Below are 18,858 nucleotides of genomic sequence, written 5' to 3' on the forward strand. Positions count from 1 at the left end.
CGGCACATTAAGATAATGGCAAATTTCATCTGGTCATTGGGCAAAAAAGGGAACCCAAAGTAAAGCTGGTCGCCAAGGTGACCTACATTCCTGAGCGTTACACAATCATCAATCAACATAACATTATATACTCGCAAGTCTCTGCATGTGTCGCAATACCCACACGACAGACACTCACGAAACAATAGTTATTGTAACAGATATGCACTGGGAATAAGTCTATATGTAGGACAGTTCAAATGTGTTTGGATGTTTGTAATCTGGACTTCGCAGTGCCCAATCAGTATATAGCTATAGTGTGTTGATTACACACACACACACACACACACGGCATGAATAGGCCATAGTACACTGTCATCTAAACCCTGTAAATCTTAGCAATTGTGAGCATTTGAGTCGTGTGATCCCTTGGCCTAAAGCCCTCTGTGTTGTCGAGTAGAGACAAATAGCGGCTTAAACTTGGGAGAGCTGTAAGTATCCGGCGGAAGGTATATCATATTACAATAAGCTCTGACAAAAAAAGAAAAAGGTATATAGCATACACACTATAGCTACTCCACCCATATTCCACCGCTGCCTTATAGCGCGCCACATCTAAATGGAAGACATGATCGAAATGCAAAAGGGGGTTCGCTTATCAAATAGATCACGTAGACAAGATATTTTCAAGTTTGTAAACAACGACGACGCTCGGATATATAGCCGCCGCCGCCGCTTCTGCTGGCGTACTACACTACTTTGCACTTGGGGAGGGATATATGGGCTCGCCCCTTATTGTCCTAAAACAACATTCAGTATGTGTCCTCACGTGCTGCGCATCATGCATATAAAAGCGCTTCCAACGTCTAATTAATTCCCAAAAGGGGGCTTATATATATATATCTGAGTTATTATGCCAAGCAAATTGGCAAAGCATCCGCCGAGGATCTCTGCTGCCGACGCCGACGCCGCTTCTGTGTCTATACCACGGCGCAGCATAGCAATCCCGTATGCTGCCAAGGGTCTCTAGAGTTCCAACATGTACGCCTTCACTTTGCCCCCAAATGATCCACCAGTAATGGTTTGATAAGTGTGCGTAAATCAAGCTGATTGTGTATACATGCTCGTGTTTGCTTAGCGCTTTAATTAAAAACGCGTTGCCAGTTAAACATAAACGGACCCTATATCATCAAATGAATTGATGTTATTACGAATCGAAATGGCTATATAAGATATCCGGTGTTCCCTCTGCCCTCTGTTGTTATGGCAACGCTGCTAAACATTTGATGTATACCAAAAGATAATTTGACTCGATTTTGACCGATTTTGACTGAAATAATCAAACGAGTTGCACTGCAGCAAAGTTGTCGTGCAGCAAGTCAACTGTGACAAGACTGTTGGTCCGGTTCGTCTATATGAGGTCGGCTGATGGGATGATGATGACGGGGGTCCATAGTTGCCGCCCTCGCCGAGGAAGTAATGAATAATTAGTCCCGTTTCCCGTCCGACCAAAATGGGTTTTCTCAAGAATTCTTGATTGCTTTTACGACGGAGGCCATCGAATCGAACGACAAGAATCTAAAGAGACGACGACCTTTTTCGTTTTCTCTTTTACGTGTTGTCTAGTTATTGCCGTTTGAGCTTCTCGGACCTTAGATTCTCTCTCCTGTGTGAGAAAGAGGACTCGGGAACTCTGACGGGGAACTTCCGATTTTCTTCCTTCCTTCCGGCGGTGATTTCCAGCAGTGGCCACATTATCTTCAAGGGGCGATGTACAGCAGTAGTTTTTTTTCTTTTTTACTAGCTATACACAGGGAACGAGGTAGGTACCAGTTATGTACTGGCGGTAGCGTTTAGATGCATTCAAGCTTCAAATTATTGACTGATGATTGGCTTGTAAACTTGGGGATTTCCACAGGAAGAAATTCAATCGATTATTATTTTTATTCCCCTTTTTTTATTGGCTTCTTTTGCAGAATGATAGACGAAATTCGGTGGGGTAATTGGTCGTCCTTTCAGGTCACTTGACGATGATTCAATATTTAAATGTGTGTCACAGCGCCCCCACGTATTTATTCCGTCAGGCATGTCGTGGAAAGTCAAATAAAAAATGAAAAATGGAGACTGAATCGATTCAAATATTTTTGGAAAGGAAATCCATATACAAAATGTCGCTTCTTTTTCATTTTTTTTTTTTTTTTTTTGGCATGGTATAATGACTCTTTTCTTATTCAGGTCGAGGTACCAGGACACATTTAGATTTATGGAAATCAACATAAATAAGTTGATTATGGTAATACAATGCGTCTGGAATAGAATTTTCAAATAATAATAATATAATAATGGAAAGAATGAAAAGAATGGAGAAGAATATGAAAAAAAAATTGGTTCGTTCGCATACCGCCAATTTTCATCACGCATATTTGGCAGCCTGTTTTGAGTGTTTTCTTCTTTTCTATTTTAAACGGTGACGAAGAGTGCGCGCGCGCGCGCGCGATTTTTCCCATTCGGCCGCTAGTCGCCGCCACCAGCGACCACAACCTGGAGGCATTGTTCTGGGCAGCCCCTTGAAGTTGGCTGTGCATTCCATAGTTGGACGGCAGAGGGTCAACAACACGCGTTTGCAACGCTCCTTCCCCAAGTAAAAACAATTCTCGTGGTGAACTCAAAGGAAAAAAACACACTTGCACCACCAGCCCAAAAAGTTTTAGACATTTTAAAAGTTTCTCTCTGCTTTCACGTCTCACAACCGAGCCCAGCCAAATCGAAACTGCTCAAGTACGCACGTGGTTTTTGGTCGTCGTCGTCTGTGGTTATTTCGATACATCATTTAGCAAGCAAGTTTCGAGGCCGTTTAACCAACACCAGTGAAAGTGTGAATCATCGGTCATTACACAAAAACAGAAACGAAAGTTTTGGGGAATTGTGTGGTCGTCAGTCTGTACAGAGAAAACGAAAAATTAAGTGTGTGGGTGTCTGTGTGTGTGTGTGCTAAACATTTCGGGTTCGTTATCAGTTACTAAACAACGAGGGCAAAATTGACCAAAAAATATATTAAAAGACTCACCTGAGCTTGAAAAGAAAAGAAAAACGTTAAGGGAATTATGAGATCATTTCGTGGTGAGTGAGTGCTGCACACAGGAGTCGTTTTCTGGGAGATATTATTTCTTCCTCATTTCTCCCGCCATCTCCGCCATATTCTTTTCTCGACTTTATTGTGTTGATCTTGGCCGTAAGGTGTTTTTTGTTATTGCAACGACAAACAAACACAAGAGAGTGGGAGAGAATATCAGCAGCTAGAAATATCTGAAGAAAAAGGCCAACTGCAGTTTTGTGTTGGCTGGGAGCCGGATTCATCGCTCACGGTCAGTAAAAATCCATTTTTCATTTCTCTCTCTTTTGCTTTGATTTCCATTTCTCTCTTTCTATTGTTTCCACCGCGTCCAATGATGGATGAGATTTTGATTCCGTTCTTAGAGATATATTTATTTATTTCCCCAACTGCTAACAATTCAAGGCTAATGAACCGGTCTCTCAAAGAAACCAGGAACCGAACTAGAAAACTAAAAGAGACCGGCGTCATCAAAAACTTTTTGGATCGAACTTTTCGGGTTGTCGGTTTTTTCTTTCTTTCTTCCTGCACGAAAAATAATGCAAAAGAGGTTTTTTCTCTCTTTTTGGCTTATGAGAAAGAAAAAATGTTCCGACCGGATCGACACGTTTTTTTGTTTGCTCCTTTTCACGACAAATAGTTTCAGTGTCGGTTTTTTTCTGTGTTTCTGTGCCATTTTTTTTTGTTTAACGACACGATGTGGGCGGTCGGGATGTTAAACCCGTCAGATTCCCGGGCCAAACGATCCGAATAGAAGGGCTTCCGTGTCTCTATTTTTCTTATGTTGTGAATGGAAATTTTGGGATTTTTCTTCTCTCTCCCTTCGATCGGTTTCCCATGTTTTATGAGCCGTAGTGGAAGCACCCGAATTCGGCATTCAAATCCTTTCTGTGGCGTCTGCCACCTTAAGAAATAGCATCACCGTTTTGTGTGTACGTTATGTGTTACGTGTACGACTGGGTAGTAGTACTATTATGGGGGTACAAAGTCAGTAACACAAAGATTTCTCTCCCCCCTTCATCTTCGTATTGGATTTCGACCAACTTTTTTCTTCTTGTTGCAAGTCTCGGATGACTCTCTCTAACTTCTTGTCCGGTCAGCTGGAAAGAGCCGCCGCTTCTGGTACCAGTTTGTACCTATCGTCTTCTCTCTCTCTCTCTTGTGTTGTTGCTGAAGAACTCTTTTGTGTTGGAGACCCCCCCTGCCCATTAGCTCTTCTCCTAGTTGGTTGGGGGGACAAGGAAAAAAGGTCCAGGCGTCCTTCAAACAGAAATAACCTACCACTTACCTTGATGGTTAAAATTTGCCTTTTTTTCTTGGACGGCCATAGTGCCTGATTACTTTCCTCGACTGGAAATGAATAATAAACGAAACAAGGTAGTAGTGTATAGCAGCTTCGGTCTTTCGTCGGTCGGCAACAATACTCATTGAAGGGACTGGGCGTAACATTAATTTTCAATGGCTTTCAATGCTATTTAGCTGAGGCCCCCCTCCGCTTCAAAAGAAAAAAATAAAAATTCGGTGCCAGCTTGGGTCTCCCATATTCGTGGCAGATGGTCAGCTTGTCAGGTTTCTCTCTCTCTCTGATTCCTCCCTACGTCATTCTACTTTTCTTTCCTTGTTGTTTGAACAGGAGGAAATGGGTATTTAGTTGGACAACTACTACACAGCCATAATAACTGGTAACGCAAAAAGAAAACAAAGGGTTTTCTTTTTTATCTACCTTGTAATTTACTCGCGTGTCACGCGAATAAAAGTCCCGACCACGCCCGAATCCTTGGGCTTATCTCCCCTCCACCATCCAATGATCTGTCGAGACGAGGGGTGTGTGTGTGTGAGCTTACTCGTTTGTTTTCGGCTATTGGCTTTTTGCGTCGATTCATTTAGATTATTGATGCTGGTCGTATCTAAAGAAATCATTAGATTGCGTAGAGAGAACTTCATGAACGACGGAGAACAAAAGAAGTTTCGTTTTTCATGCGAGGGGGGGAGAGAGAAAAATAAATAGATGCAATAGCGTTGGGTTACGTAGAGCCGCACGTTTTTTTGTGTTTCGGGATTGGCGATCATGTGGACCGGAATGAAGGAAAACACTGGGCAAAAGGATAGAGAGAGAGAGAGAAAATCAAATAAAAAGGGGCAGTATAGAGGGGAGTGAATTGGGAGGTAGGTGGCTCTAACTGTAGGAGAGAGAGAGGAGCTGATTAACATTCAACCGGTTTGTTTTCCGAGCTGCTCCCCAGGTCTGTTTCGGCTATAACCGAAAAACCGGTTCATATATACTAGTCAGTTGATACAGCCCCTTGCTGCTACTACACAACTGCTGTGTATATAAATATTCTTTCTAGTGGTTGATTATGCGATCACAAACAATCAACCATTTCGTTTATGTTAAGGGGATTCGAAGAAGAAGAACCCCACAATCTAAAGGGGGAAAAACTCGTTTTCCGATCTAAGGATTGTGCTGGGGAGGCTTTTTCTTTTCGATTTTTCCTTCTTCCTTTTTGGTGGGAAAATTTGAATAGGAGCAACTTGGGCTGCGGCCGTTCTTCGGTTGGACACGAAATCACGGGAGCCAAAACCGATCATGCTGCGCGTTTTATGTGCCAGCTGTCGGTTGGAATTTGTTTGTTCAACTGAGAGAAATGATTCATGGGCCCCGATTCTATTCAAACTGGACCTTTCTCGCGTGTGGAAAGCCATTTCCATACCCGGCCTATTCTCTTTTCATCTTTCCACCCTGGAAAAATCAATTCCACATTTTCTGGACCCTTTTTCATCTTCTGAATATGAAAATTTTTCTTTCCTCCTCGATTTCTTTTCAGAGTAAATAACCCTAAAAGCTAAATGAAGTCATCAATTTTTCATTTGATGGTTCTCTTGCCGGGAATGGCCCTTTTTTCCTTCGAAAATGGCCGTCCGACAAACTCGTTCACAACAGCACTCAAAGAGAGACAGGCCCCTCTGTAAACAACGTCGCTTGCGGTTTCTGCTCTCGAATAATAAATTCGGTTGCAAGGGGAGTAGTAGTAGGTTAGGAGGCGTGATGGTGGAAGCTGCACGAGCGGAAACTCTATTGTTGCCCGGTTCGGACCGAATTGAAATCATTCATCATCTCACTGCCGTTGCTGATTGCTTCTTATTTTATTCGACGACATGGCCGCGCGTCGCGGACGGATGCGAGAGGCAGCCGAGGCCCCTTGTCGTTTCCCCCCATTCTTTCTCCACCCACAAGACCACCACCGCAGTTCAAACAATAATTTATAAATAACGCTGAAATCAGGAATTTCATCCACTCGACTGGCATAAATTTTGGTCGTTTTTGTTGTTGTTTTTCGGACAAAAATCTCATCACGTCATGCGCCAGTTTGTCGACCAACACAAAAAAATGGCGAGAAAGAAAAGAAAACAAGATTTGGGTGGATGCGAATGATTCGATCGTTATTATTGCACACACACACACACACTTGGCAACCGCGGGAAAATATCATCAGCCAGAGAAACGGGCGATAGGACGACGTGTCGGTGGGGGGAGCTCTAGCGCGTGACGTGAATCCTTAATGAGGACCGCTGAGACTCTGTCTGTGTGTGTGTATAGTCGATCCGTTTCGTTTGGATGATGATGAGGCATCTTGTAAGATGTAAACCCCATTCGACACTTTGGTTTCTTCCCCCCCTCGCTCTATCGTCTGCAAGGTGCCGTGTTATTTCTTGTTTCTCTCTCTCTCCAAAGTTGCGTTCCAGGTAAAAGCCTCGGGTTACTTGGAACGGTGTTGGATGGTCCATTGGTCTCTGGGATTAGGACATCAACCCTGGAGACGAGGCAGAAAAAGGCCTTGCAGACATTGGAGAGAGAAAAGAGAAGAAATGTTCCCATTTTTGTGTTTGATGGGATGATGTTTGGCCAAGTAAATGCAAGTTGCCCATGGTTCTGGCTTGGGATTTTTTTTTCGCAGCTGAAGACGAAGAGTCCCTCTGATCGATGATGGTTGGGGTAGTAGTAGGTTCATGTGTTCCATTAAACAACACGGTGCAATCGGCTTTGGACGCTCCCGAGAGAGACAATAGCTCATCTGCGGATGACATTAGCCAAGGCTCTAAGAGAAAAGTAGTCGAAAGGGACGTCATTTATCTTTTTTTTTTCTTTAAAAAGAAAAGTCCGAGCCTCGTTGATCATGTCGCACCAGAACTTGTCCCTTAACGCCGAGCCCCTGTGTCTTGTGCACATTACTGGCTCCTTAATATGAAGAGATGAGATGTGGATGAAAGCGGTCGACGCCAGACGAGAGAGATAGAGATAGAGAAAAATAAGCTAACAACAGAGCAGTAAGTACTTGTCGTGATAGAGAGAGAGAAAATCAGCTGATGGATCATTTCACGGACTGGTTTCTCCCGTCCTGCCGTCGACAATCTCTCCCTGCGATGATTGTTGGCAGCTCCAATCAGGGGCATCCATCACGCAAGCTTGGGGGGTCTTATTTGTCTCTTCCATCTCGTCCGAATCACTTTATTGATCCATTACGTTTTCGGGATGGGATAGAGAAAACCCACACTATTCCACGGTCTGGTTTGTTGATGTTGTTGTTTTTCTTTTTCTATTCTCCCTCAATCACACCCGAAATGAATTCCCCCAGCAGCGTTCAAAAGCGTTCACTCGGTCGGGAGAAGTAGTGTAGGGAAGGGGGAAAAGAAATGGGCGTTGCGTTATTATTATTATTTTTTTTCTTTCCAGGTCATCGTCATTGGTGCGTTTTACTCTGAGAGAGAGAGAGAATCCAATATATTTATTACATATGAGCCCTGCGGTTCTTTGGTGGACTTGTTCCAACATCAGAGCCCAGTCGCGCTCTGGGCGTTTTATTAAGAGCGGGTGTTAAATTTTCTTTCTTTTCTATTTTCTATTTTTTTTTTTTTACCATTTGAAATTGGAAGGGACCAGCGATTGTTGGATGGTCTAACGGTTTCTAATGCGTCCGGGACCGAGACTGGATTGAATTTCTCAAGTAGAAAAAGCCATTCACACAATTCTCTTTTTTTCCCCCGTTCATTCTCTCTCTGTTGGTCATCGCAGGCTGGCCAAAGCCGGGCCATTCTCGACGTATGACACAATAGCCTTTTTTCATCAGAAGCTAAAGAATTCAATTTCGTTTCGATTCGGGTCATTTGGTGCAGGTGTTTCATCGCCTCCTTCCTGTTTTGCCGATGATTATCGCCTGGTATTTCTCCTTGGAACTCACAAGAGCTCCTACATCATTAAAGCGTTTTACAGTCTGTTATTATTGTTGTCCCTTTCTCCCCTCCACCGAAAACAAAACTCCTCCTATCAGCTCCTTCCTGGTATCTTTTACCTTCAACTGGAATGTTGTTGACATTCGGAGCACTTTTTTTTCTCCTTTCCCTTGTTATTTCGCAGAAAGGAATTTGTATTTTTGTTAAGTTGTACGTAGCATAGATTCTGCGTCCTTGAGCAGTAAAGCCTTAAATGGCTGCTAGACTTTAGTCGGTATAGTTTAGCTCTCTTCTGTTGGGCCTATAACCGCATGGTTTTCATCCAAATGGGCAAACGAGAAGATGTGCTCAGAGAGGCTCAGGGAGAGAGATGTTTGTGATGTGGCGCCGTCTCGGTCTATTCAAATGAGCGCGGATAGAACAGAAAATCTTTTTTCTTTTTCTTTTTTCCGGGGGAACAAAAGAGGAAATATTATAAACCAGCAATGTCTAAGACTTTCAATAGGCGGACGATCTGGTGCCCATGTAAGGACAGGAGAGGGAGAAAGGGAAAAAAAAAAACAAAATTACTAACCAAGAAATTTGAATTTTAGTCATAGTGTGGTGTATCCGTTCGATTATTGTCTACCCACCTTCATGACTCATCTCAATGTCAAATTTTTCAAACTAACAAACTTTAAAAAACATTCAACATGTCAGGATTTACAAGCCTTAAAGATTCTTAAATAGCCTCCTCTTTGCCTTTTGGGTCGGTCGGCTGGTGTTGAGGTCGCACCGGACCCTTGTCAAAAGGGAAATAACACGCATGTAAAACTGCTTGTCGGAAAAAGACATTAAATAAAAAAAAGAGGGGAAATTATGGAGGGGGGATGAAATGGCGGATTTGATTTAATGAAATGCGATGTTGTTCGGCTACTCCGGTACAAAAGAGTCGAGAGAAGGAAGAAACCATTAGACCGTGAGGGTTTGACAGTGACAAATTTTCCTGTGCCATTAAAGACAAGAACCCCCCGCGCTCTATTCAGTTCAAATTGATGCCGAGTGTGTTGAGTTGTTTCCCTCCCTCTCCCTTGATGTTTTAAAATACCGCGCCAAATTCAAAGTCGCTAGAGACTCCATCTACGATCCTGTGCGCCATCGTCTTTTTTAAAATGAGCGGAAAACAAACCCAGTTGAAATTCCGGCATGTCGCTGATTGTCGGGAATTCAATTACACGCGATGTTGTCGTACCGCCCATGTAGTAGTACAGGGAACAACAACAATAACAGCGCACGGGCGTATATGGAGCGACGATGGGAGATTTTCTCAGCTCTGGCCGTCGTCTAAAGCCCAGGGCTTTTGGGCTCATCACACGCGTCAACGGACAACTTGTTAATGACGACGACGTTGCCTCACGATCTTTGATGATACAAGTCCAATAAAAAGCCAACACTTGTGACATTTACGGCCGCACTGCCCTCGCCCGCTCGTTATCCCGTTTTACTGCATATTGAGAGAGAGAGAGAGAGAAGGTCGCCATGAGAGAAAGAGCTTTCCATGGTTTATATTTACGCCATGGTGCCCAGGATGCCCTATATCTTTTGCGTCTGCCGTTCATGACTGGACAAGTTGTGCTGGATTTTGATCAGTCACGCTTCCGTCTCACTTCTTCATTTTTTTTTATTTAATACTTTTTAAATCCATTTAAAAAAACACGTCCCGAATAATCCACTGAATATGCGTCAGAAGGAAATTTAGTTCTTTTTTTTTGAAACGTGATCCGATGCATAGAAAATCCCGCGTGAATCATTTTTTGTTGTTGCATTTCAGCTGAGCTTTTGGGGTCATCGTGATGGATGGCGTGTATGGCCTTTGCGCCTGAATATGAAATACGTTTCGTTTAAGGGGTTAGGCAGCAGAGATTGGAATTCTTCATATGTAATATATATATAGTGGCTCGGAATCGCTTGATTGATTCAAGTGAAACGGTCGCCAAGGCTAAAAAGGAGATCGATTCGAATTGTGGAACCAGGACAACATTTTCTTTTTTATTTTATTTTGCCATCCTGCTGGACTCGGCCTTGATACTTGAGACTGGTGGAACGCTGCTACACTTTGTGAACGACTTTTTCCTTTTTGGTCTGAAGAACAAGGAGAAGAAAAAAAAGATGTCGATGCCCTCTTTTTCTTTTTTAACTGTTTGACCTTTATAAATGGATGAGCAGACGGCCATTACGGCCGGAGATGAGGAACAACTTGACCTGTTTAATGGTTTTCTAAAAGGTTTTTCTCTCTCCGTCTAGTTGTTCTCTTTTTCCTCCCTTTTTTTGTTTTCTTTCTCGTCTGGGCCAGCGCGGCTAATGGATCGTGCGGGAGTGAGCCGTTGTAGTGCAACAAACCACTTTGCTTTTCTGGTTTAGAGGTAGGGTTGGGGAGGGGGGGAGGGAGGGAATAAGTTAAAGGTTGTAGGGGGGAGAGTATATAGAGTGGGTGGTTGTGCTGTTGCCGGGATTGGGGCAAAAGTGTTTGGTTGATTACACGAATACCCAAGGCGCACGCAATCGAGGAGATGAGACGCCCTAAAGTCGCTGATATAATAACACGGAATGATTACAAAAAAAAAAACAAGAAAGAAGAAGAACATATACTTGTGTCGGCTTGTGATTTATACCGTTACAGGAGCACGGCCAACAGACTCAAGGGCCATAGGTCAACCCCCAGCAAACTATTTCGAAAAAAGAAGAAGCCAAAAAGCTGCTGCTACACTACACTACTAATATTACTTGCTACTTGTCTAATATCCTATAGAGCTGAAGTGTATAGTGTATAACTCCCTTTTTTCTTTTGGTGTTGCGGGAGTCATACGGTTGAAGTTTGGCCGGGATGGAAACTTTTTTGTGTTTTTTTTTTGCCCTGGTGAAACAAATGGGCTCGGTCGCTTTTGAGTTTATTCTGTCTCTGAGTATTTTAGTCGAGCAAACACGCAAAGAGAGGACCCCTAAAAGAAACTGATGGAGGTTCTCCATTGAGTTTTGAAAGGATAACGAAGCCAAAAGCAAAAAAAAAAAAAATGGTTCTAGCTGCCTTTTTTTTTATTATTTTTTCGTGAGTCTCCAGACACACAAACATATCAACTCCTCTCTTCTTTACTACGGTATATTATATGGCTCCTACCACTTTGCAAGTTTTGTTTCTTCTTCTTCTTCTTAAAATAAAAAAGAGAATAGGAGAGAGAGAGAGTCTATATCCTATAGGGGCCTGCTTTAGAGGCCGTAAATACCAACAGAGTTGATGTAAAATAGCCGAGCTCTTTGTCTCCATAAATGTGTACATGTCACCAGACACAAACATGGAAGTGAGAGACAGAAAGAAAGAAGAAAAAAGAATGGGAGGAAGATCTTCTTCTTTTATATTTTTTTGTCACTTTCTCGCTCGAGTTGGACCATAAGGATATCTATGTCGCCGTTTTGGGGATCTCTTCTTCTTCTCCGCTGTGTGAGTGATATCGATCATCACTTGTTTTCTTCTCTTCTTCTCAGAGGCTATTTATTTTTTTGTATTTTGTTGTCTTGTTCTTGTTATTGTTGATGTTGTTTCTCTTATTCTGATTGGCATCTGAGTTGTCCGTAAACGTAACATCTCTGCCGGAACACTTTCCCAGCCAGTCTGCCACGAGTTGTACGAGTTACTTCTTTCTTTTTTGATATTTATTTTGCGCGCCAGCAGCTCAAAATAAAAGACGGCGAGGCGATAAGCCCCCCGTCCGCTTTCTGTAATAGGTCTGTCTTATTGTTATCGTTATAACAGACACGTCCGCATGTGTACGCGCGCACACACATGCCGATTGCTTTAGATGCAAGGGGAGTTGGGTGGGAGGACGCAATATAACACAGCACACATCTATAGAGAATAAAGAAAAAATAAAAGGAGAAGCCGCGCTTTTGTTTGTTGTGTCTGTGTTTGCCAGCAGTATAGCAGCAGAGCAGCATTTGCAGGCTATTATGTAGGAGCCAGATCGCTTTCAATGTCTGCCGCATTGGCGCACTTGTCGGCTACGATTGGACGCTCCCGATTTCCGCCCTCCCGAAGCCCTCTAATAAAAGGTCGAACCTTTTTATTATTTTTTCTCTTTTGATCCGGTGGAAAAGTGACGATGGTTCGTTACAACCGGAATAAATCCGCAGCCAGGGCCAACCTTTATATTCTTCTCCTTTTTTTTAAAAAATTCCCCAACCCGGTGGCGATGCGTGCACGGCGGATGCTGGCCACTAGGCTAGTCGGGTGGGGGGAAACGTCTCATCCATCAAACCGTCGACAGAGAAACGGTGGGCGCGCACACATAACACCACACTCGCGCACAACAGGGGCGATTCGACAGCAGCCAAGAATAGCAGAAAAATGTTTCTTTTTTTATTATTATTCGAATAAAAAGGGGGAAAAATCAAAAAGGAGCTCGCATAGAATAGGCTGCGAGGTGATGCATGATGGACTTGCATCCGATCATCTTGCGCCCCATTTATATACATTGGAAATATTTCCAGCAGTTTCCCTTTCTTTATTATCGACAATCTTTTATTATTTTTTGAAAGGGAAATTTCACAAGGGACGGAATAATTTCATTCGCTGAAAAATTTGTATTTCATTTCTTCTATTTAACACTTTTTTTTTTATTTTTATGTGCAGGAAAAGAATAAATTCCTCGTTTGGCCAGTCAATAACCATCACATCAGCAGGACAGCAGAGCAACCGTGAATTGGACCCCAACAAGGTATGTGGTAACCCCTTCAACATTTCCCCTTGGAATCTAATCTCTGCCGTGTCAGTCGGCCGAGGGGTTTATTTTTGAGGGCTGCGATATCGTTTGTGGTCCTTATAAAGTCGTGCGGGTCCTAGCGGAGAAATTGAATGGCTTTGGATCATGTGGGACTGGAATGCCAAGGAGAGACGGCCTATATGGACCTAACGATCTATGATTGAGATACGGGCAGACCAAAAAAACCAACTAAACTATGTGAATAGTTTACTAGAGACACGGGTCGCGCACCGCCGCCGCCACAACAACAACCCCTACCGACGTTGCACATCTCGAGGAATAAGAAGACGATAGATTTATAGGCGGTCGTATTTTTCTCCCGTTTGGCCTCTCTTCTCTCGTTCGCTCGGTCGGCGAGAAGCTGCGTGTGCGAACGTGATTACATTGAGACCTGCGGTCGTATAAAGCCTTTTCTCACCCATAAACTACCAAACACACACTCCCCGGCGAAAAAGAAAACAAATCCGAATAGGAGCCACACAAAAGATGCGAACCAAAGATTTTTTCTTCCTTGATGTTTAGATTTTTTTACCCACGAACACAAACAATTGGTGTAGACGTTATGCCACACACTTGTCTCGATAAAAAAGAAGGAAAAACACAGTTGCTCCAACCCCTCCACTACTTGTAGTTTCTTGACATTTTTCAACATTTTTTCTTTCTGGTCTGTTCATTTTCTAGCTCAGGTATTTTTCCCAGGTAGCTGCTGCTTGAGAGTGTATTGACGATATTCCAGTCGAGATACTACGGGCTTCTTCACAGGAGGATGCTCTGTATTTCTACATCTATCTGTCTTGAGAATCATTTCACCTATACAAAATAAATAAACCGCCGACAAGTATAGAATTAAATTTAAAGGAGAAAACCTTTTTTTTTTATTTTCCATTTCTGGGGGGAAACATTGTTTATCTTATGGGAGAACAAACAAACCAGGAGGGGGGATAGAGAAAAAGACAACAAAAGAGGACGATGGCGCAATCAGTTAACAGACAAAAAAAGAAAAGAAAAAAACGTGTGTGTCGTGTCTACATTTTTGTCATCTCTTTTCCGTCCCATTTCTTGATTTTTCTCCCATTTTTTTCTTCTTCTTTCCTGTTGTCCCCACAAATTTTGATTCTTTTGTGCCTTTGAAAAACTGCGCCGTCAAAGAGAGAAGAGAGACGGAAAAAAAAAAGACCCGGAGGAACAAACAACGAAGCAACTTGATGTCGAATATGTGTCTCGTTCGTTTATCTCGTTCTTGTTTGTTGTTTGTTGCCTTGTCAATTTGTTGCTGACGGGGTGCCCCCCATCTCCTTATTGTTTCAAACGAAAAGAAACAAAAACACATTTCCAAGATTCAAAAAGGCAACGAGTTTGTTTTCGGGATTGAAGTAGTTGGAAGGAGTCGGCCAACATCTTGGAAGAAGAACGTTTGCCAAAATAAGAGAGAGATGTTCTTTTTCTTTCTTTGCCAAATGGGCAGGGGGGTCGATGGCAGCAGCCGGACGTGGGTGGACTGGCACTCGTCCCTGTCGCAACTCTTAGTGACTTGTGTGCATCGTCCAACGTCTTGAATACATTTTGATCTCTTCATTCTCTAACGTTGTGCGGACGGGCGAATTTCCCCCAACAATAGGTTTGTTGCTGCTCGTCCCCGTAACTCAAGGAGCTCATTAGACAAAACACAACCAACTCGCTCCCGCTCCCGCTCCTACCGCCCACGTTTCTCCGCAGTCACTCTCTCGACTCTTTTGTCCAGCTGGCGTCGAGTCCGATCCTTGTTGGTTTGTTGTCTGTCCACACTGGACGACGTCGGTCCTTTGCGAAAAATAATAAAAAGAAACAGCCAACAGATGAGCCCGCGTCCGTGATTATGTTGCGCATATTTCCGCTGCGTCAGAGCCGGCCCTGCCCAGGGAGTGCTGGCCTCTTGAAAAGATCACACACAAAAAAGTCAGAAGAAGAAAAGAAAGACGCCGAGTGCTGTACACACTAACTACATGAATGATGGATAGTCTACAAATGTATACAACGTGTGCAGTCTATTCTGCTTGCATAGAGAGCGGCGGCCCCAGAGTCCCATAGAGAGACGGCCGGAGGGGTGGGGTGGTGCGCTGGTGCTGCTGTCGACTGGGTTTTTATCATTATGAACAGATCCGAAATGGGATTCGAATGGCTGCGCTCTGTCGATCCGTCTCTGCGTGAAACGAGCCTCGGCGGATTAAATATTTGGGCCTGGCTGGATTGAGAAGTGGGATGGATAGATAGATAGATGGAGAGGAAGGAGTGAGGAGGCCAGCAATGAGAGTAAAAGGATAGAGGAGAAGCAAGAGAGAGAGATGATGATGATGCCGGGCGACTCGTGCATACACAAGAAGCTCGTTAAATGCTCCGAGTATATATTTAGAGAGCGGAGCAGAGAGACTCTCGTCCTCGTCGTCGTCGTCGTGTGCCCCAACAGAACGTATCTAACAGTTGATATATGGCCCGGTAGGGACCCGTGACGTCTAAAGTTTCAAAAGCTTCTGCATGGCAGGACGGACAGACAAGGAAACGAGAGATGCTCCTTGCTCCTCTCTCTCATCATCATCGTTGAAACTTCACAGTCGCAGCATCTCCACGTATTAGAACATCAGACTCGACCACCCCGCGGCACTATTACCGCCATCAAACCCGTTCCAATTTCTTTCTCAGATTCAAATAGTCCCGAAGGATCTTGTTGTTTCTTTTCAAGTTGGAAAAAAAGGGGGGGGGGCGGGTCTTCGTACTGGATTCATTTCGGATTGTCTTCCTCTTTCGGCTTTCGGCCAATAAGTTTCCGGCTTCACTTTTCATCATTTCGATTTCGAATGGAATGGCGGAAGAGGATCCTACATAGAAGGCGTGGGGGTGGGAGGGATTGGGAACGATATTGACTTTATCCTGGACTGCACAAAAGTCTCGGCCGAGTGAGGACAGTCTTATATTATAAAAAGGTTCGGATGGGAGAAAAATTGCGTCTGCGACTCGGCATTCTGTTGTTGTTATATATGGGCCACTGCCGGACACTGGGCTGGCTGGCTGGCCGTCCATGTATATTGGACGTTGTTGTATGAGCGCTGCTGGACGCTGTTGGAAATCTCCGCTCAGCTCTCTCAAAGTCACTCGATCTAAATGGGATGTGTATACACAGTCATTTTAAAGAGATTGGATTCCATCCCCACTGTACGCCATTGACGCTCGTCCGCTCACGTTAAGCGTTTGACTTTGCAGCCTGGGCGTAGACGATAGATATTTACTGGGAAGCCTGGACGCCAAGATTGAAGTCGACATCTCGCTGCGTGTGTGTCGTAGATTGATAGATATATATAGGCAGCGTGTGTAATCTAATGTAGAGTGATGTTTATTGGAAACGGCGGAGCGTTTGTGTACACACACACACAAACGGTCAGTACAAATATATAGGAAATAATAAAAAAGGGAAAAAGAATTGTTAAAGATTCTTTCCTATTTTTTATTATTTTTTTCTCCTGGCTGGACAGTGACGACCGACACTAGTCGTCTCGGTTTACACTCTCAGACACTCTTGACCTAGCTGCCTTCTCTTGCGTTATTGGATGAGCAATGTCCGTTGTAATTTTCTCACCGTCTATTTTTTTTTGAGTTATCATCATTCTTTTTATTTTTACGACCGTCTTTGCAGGACTCATTTATTAGAATTATTATTAATATTATATAAGCCGCATGATTCAATTGAATCCGACAGCTGGTGCAGCTCCCACCCAGCCGCCGCCGCCGCCAACCAAATAAAACGGGAAAGGAAAAAAGAGTCAAAACAAACAGAAAATGATGATGATGATGTCGATGGCTTGACGCTTTTCTTCTCCCCCCTCCAGCTGCTGCTGCTGTGTGTACACACACAATCCAGCGGAAAAGTCAAGTTTTCACATCAAAGTTTTGCGGGTCAATCAAGTCGGATGCAGAAATGATTTCGTCCGGAAAGTATAGGAGAGGAGAGGGGAGGAATGAAAACTTTTCTCGGCGGGGCCATCGTCTAAAACTTGACGAGAGACACGGAAGTAGTACTACTGCGCACAGCCCTACTACTTCCACTACTACTACTCTAGATATAATATATACTCGGCAAGTCTAATCCAATTTTCATTTTAATCTCTTTGCCACTTTTGATTAGTCAGCTCTCGAAGGGGCCTGAAAAGAAACTGGGGGAGGGTAGAAAAAGAAAGAAGCAAATGAGAGAAAAAAGATGATAGACTGAGACTGGCTGGGAGACAATGCCAGAAAACTTCTTCCTTCATCTTCTGGCCGGGCTTTTCAGACTGGGCCTTTCATTGTGTACATGTCTTTGGCACATTAATCGAAAAAGCCCAGATGGTGGGGTAGGACGGAACTATACAAGTTATATTATATAGCCAAGTTGCCAGCAAAAATCTCTTTTCTGATATGCTTAGCTCAGGAGGACTCCCCTTTTTGTTCATCATCATCATGGGTGCCTGGATACTTTTCTCCCCCCTCACCCCCATCGTTTTTCTTTTTATTATTAATTGAACGAGAAGGAGCATAGACTTTTTTGGGAACAAGATTTTCATTCCCGCATTCCTCTGGGGAGCGGGGGGGACTAGAGGTAGTAGATGTATAGGCACACGAGCGTGGATGCATTCTTAACCGACTTTGGCTTTTCTTTTCTTATTTTCTTTCTTTTTCTTTTCTTTCTTGCCATCACAAGACGCTTAATACGAGATGACGGGCAACGTCTAACATCAAGTTGCCATAGCGACCGGAAATATAATAGCCATCGATCTGCGATTGATACACACACGACAACCGAGTAGGAAAAAGACGAAAGGGGCTGCTTGCGCTGCTCCTAGCTGTGCCTCAAGTTCCGCTTCATCTGCCGTCGGCTATTCCCAGCGGGAAAACGGGCCGTTACATCCACCTCCCCACCACCCCACATGATGTTGGGCCCCATAAATACTGGAACAGAGTGGAGCCAAAGAGACTCTATATAGTCCGCCGTCTTTTTTCTTCTTCTTCTTCTTCACAATGACGTAAACCAAGTTAGGACGGGCCCATCATCTGTAGATATAGTTTGAGTTGTAACTCGCGCCATGTTCTCCGCCGGTAGTAACTAGCGATGGCCAAATACAAGGGGGGAGCAAAGATGATGTGACTGGACGAGAAAGGCTGGCCGTGTAAAAAACGGGTGGCAGATCGTACAACACTACACATCTGTGTCTTGTAGCTTAGAGAGAGAAAAACGGACGGGAAAAAAGAGCACAGTGGGGGGGAAGTCGAGAGGGAAGAGCCGGAGCAGCACGGTTTTCTCATCACGAAACAAGGAGCCGGAGGAAAGGAGCCAAACCGATAAGCGGCGCGGGAGTACAAGAACAAGAAGAAGAAGGGAAATCATCGTTCAGGAAAGAAAAGGAAAAATACTATAGGGGGGGAAGGAGGGAGCCCTTGATATCCTTCGAGACCCCGGAGATAATACTCTTCTTTTTTCCCTGTACATATATCTACTTTATTCTTCTTCTTCTCTTTCTCCTATACTATATATATAATATCAAGAGTAATGCTCCGATATATTTATATACCGACGCTCTTTGCTAGACCCTAAAATCCATCTCTCCCATTCGGCTGTTGTTTCTTTTTTCTGTCTTGTTGTTGCTGTTGCTGTTGTTGCAGGTCCCTTTTTCTTGACTCTCTGCATCGACATCTTCTATAAGCTCCTTCTCAAAAAGAAGATCTGCTCCTTGTGTGCTGTGC

General features: G+C 43.7%; 1 protein-coding gene across 1 annotated transcript in view; it reads left to right on the top strand.

Moving 5' to 3' along the window:
• Positions 1–2,539: 2,539 nt before the first annotated feature.
• The window catches only part of LOC124195696 (insulin-like growth factor-binding protein complex acid labile subunit), a 29,027-nt gene continuing 12,708 nt past the window's right edge, over positions 2,540–18,858 (top strand). The window contains exons 1-2 of the mRNA XM_046590245.1: positions 2,540–3,344; positions 12,984–13,068. The gene's annotated coding sequence lies outside the window, so the exon portion shown is untranslated. The remainder of the gene's footprint in view (positions 3,345–12,983; positions 13,069–18,858) is intronic.

The sequence above is a fragment of the Daphnia pulex genome, chromosome 6 (genome assembly GCF_021134715.1).
Source record: "Daphnia pulex isolate KAP4 chromosome 6, ASM2113471v1".
Lineage (NCBI taxonomy): Eukaryota > Metazoa > Arthropoda > Branchiopoda > Diplostraca > Daphniidae > Daphnia > Daphnia pulex.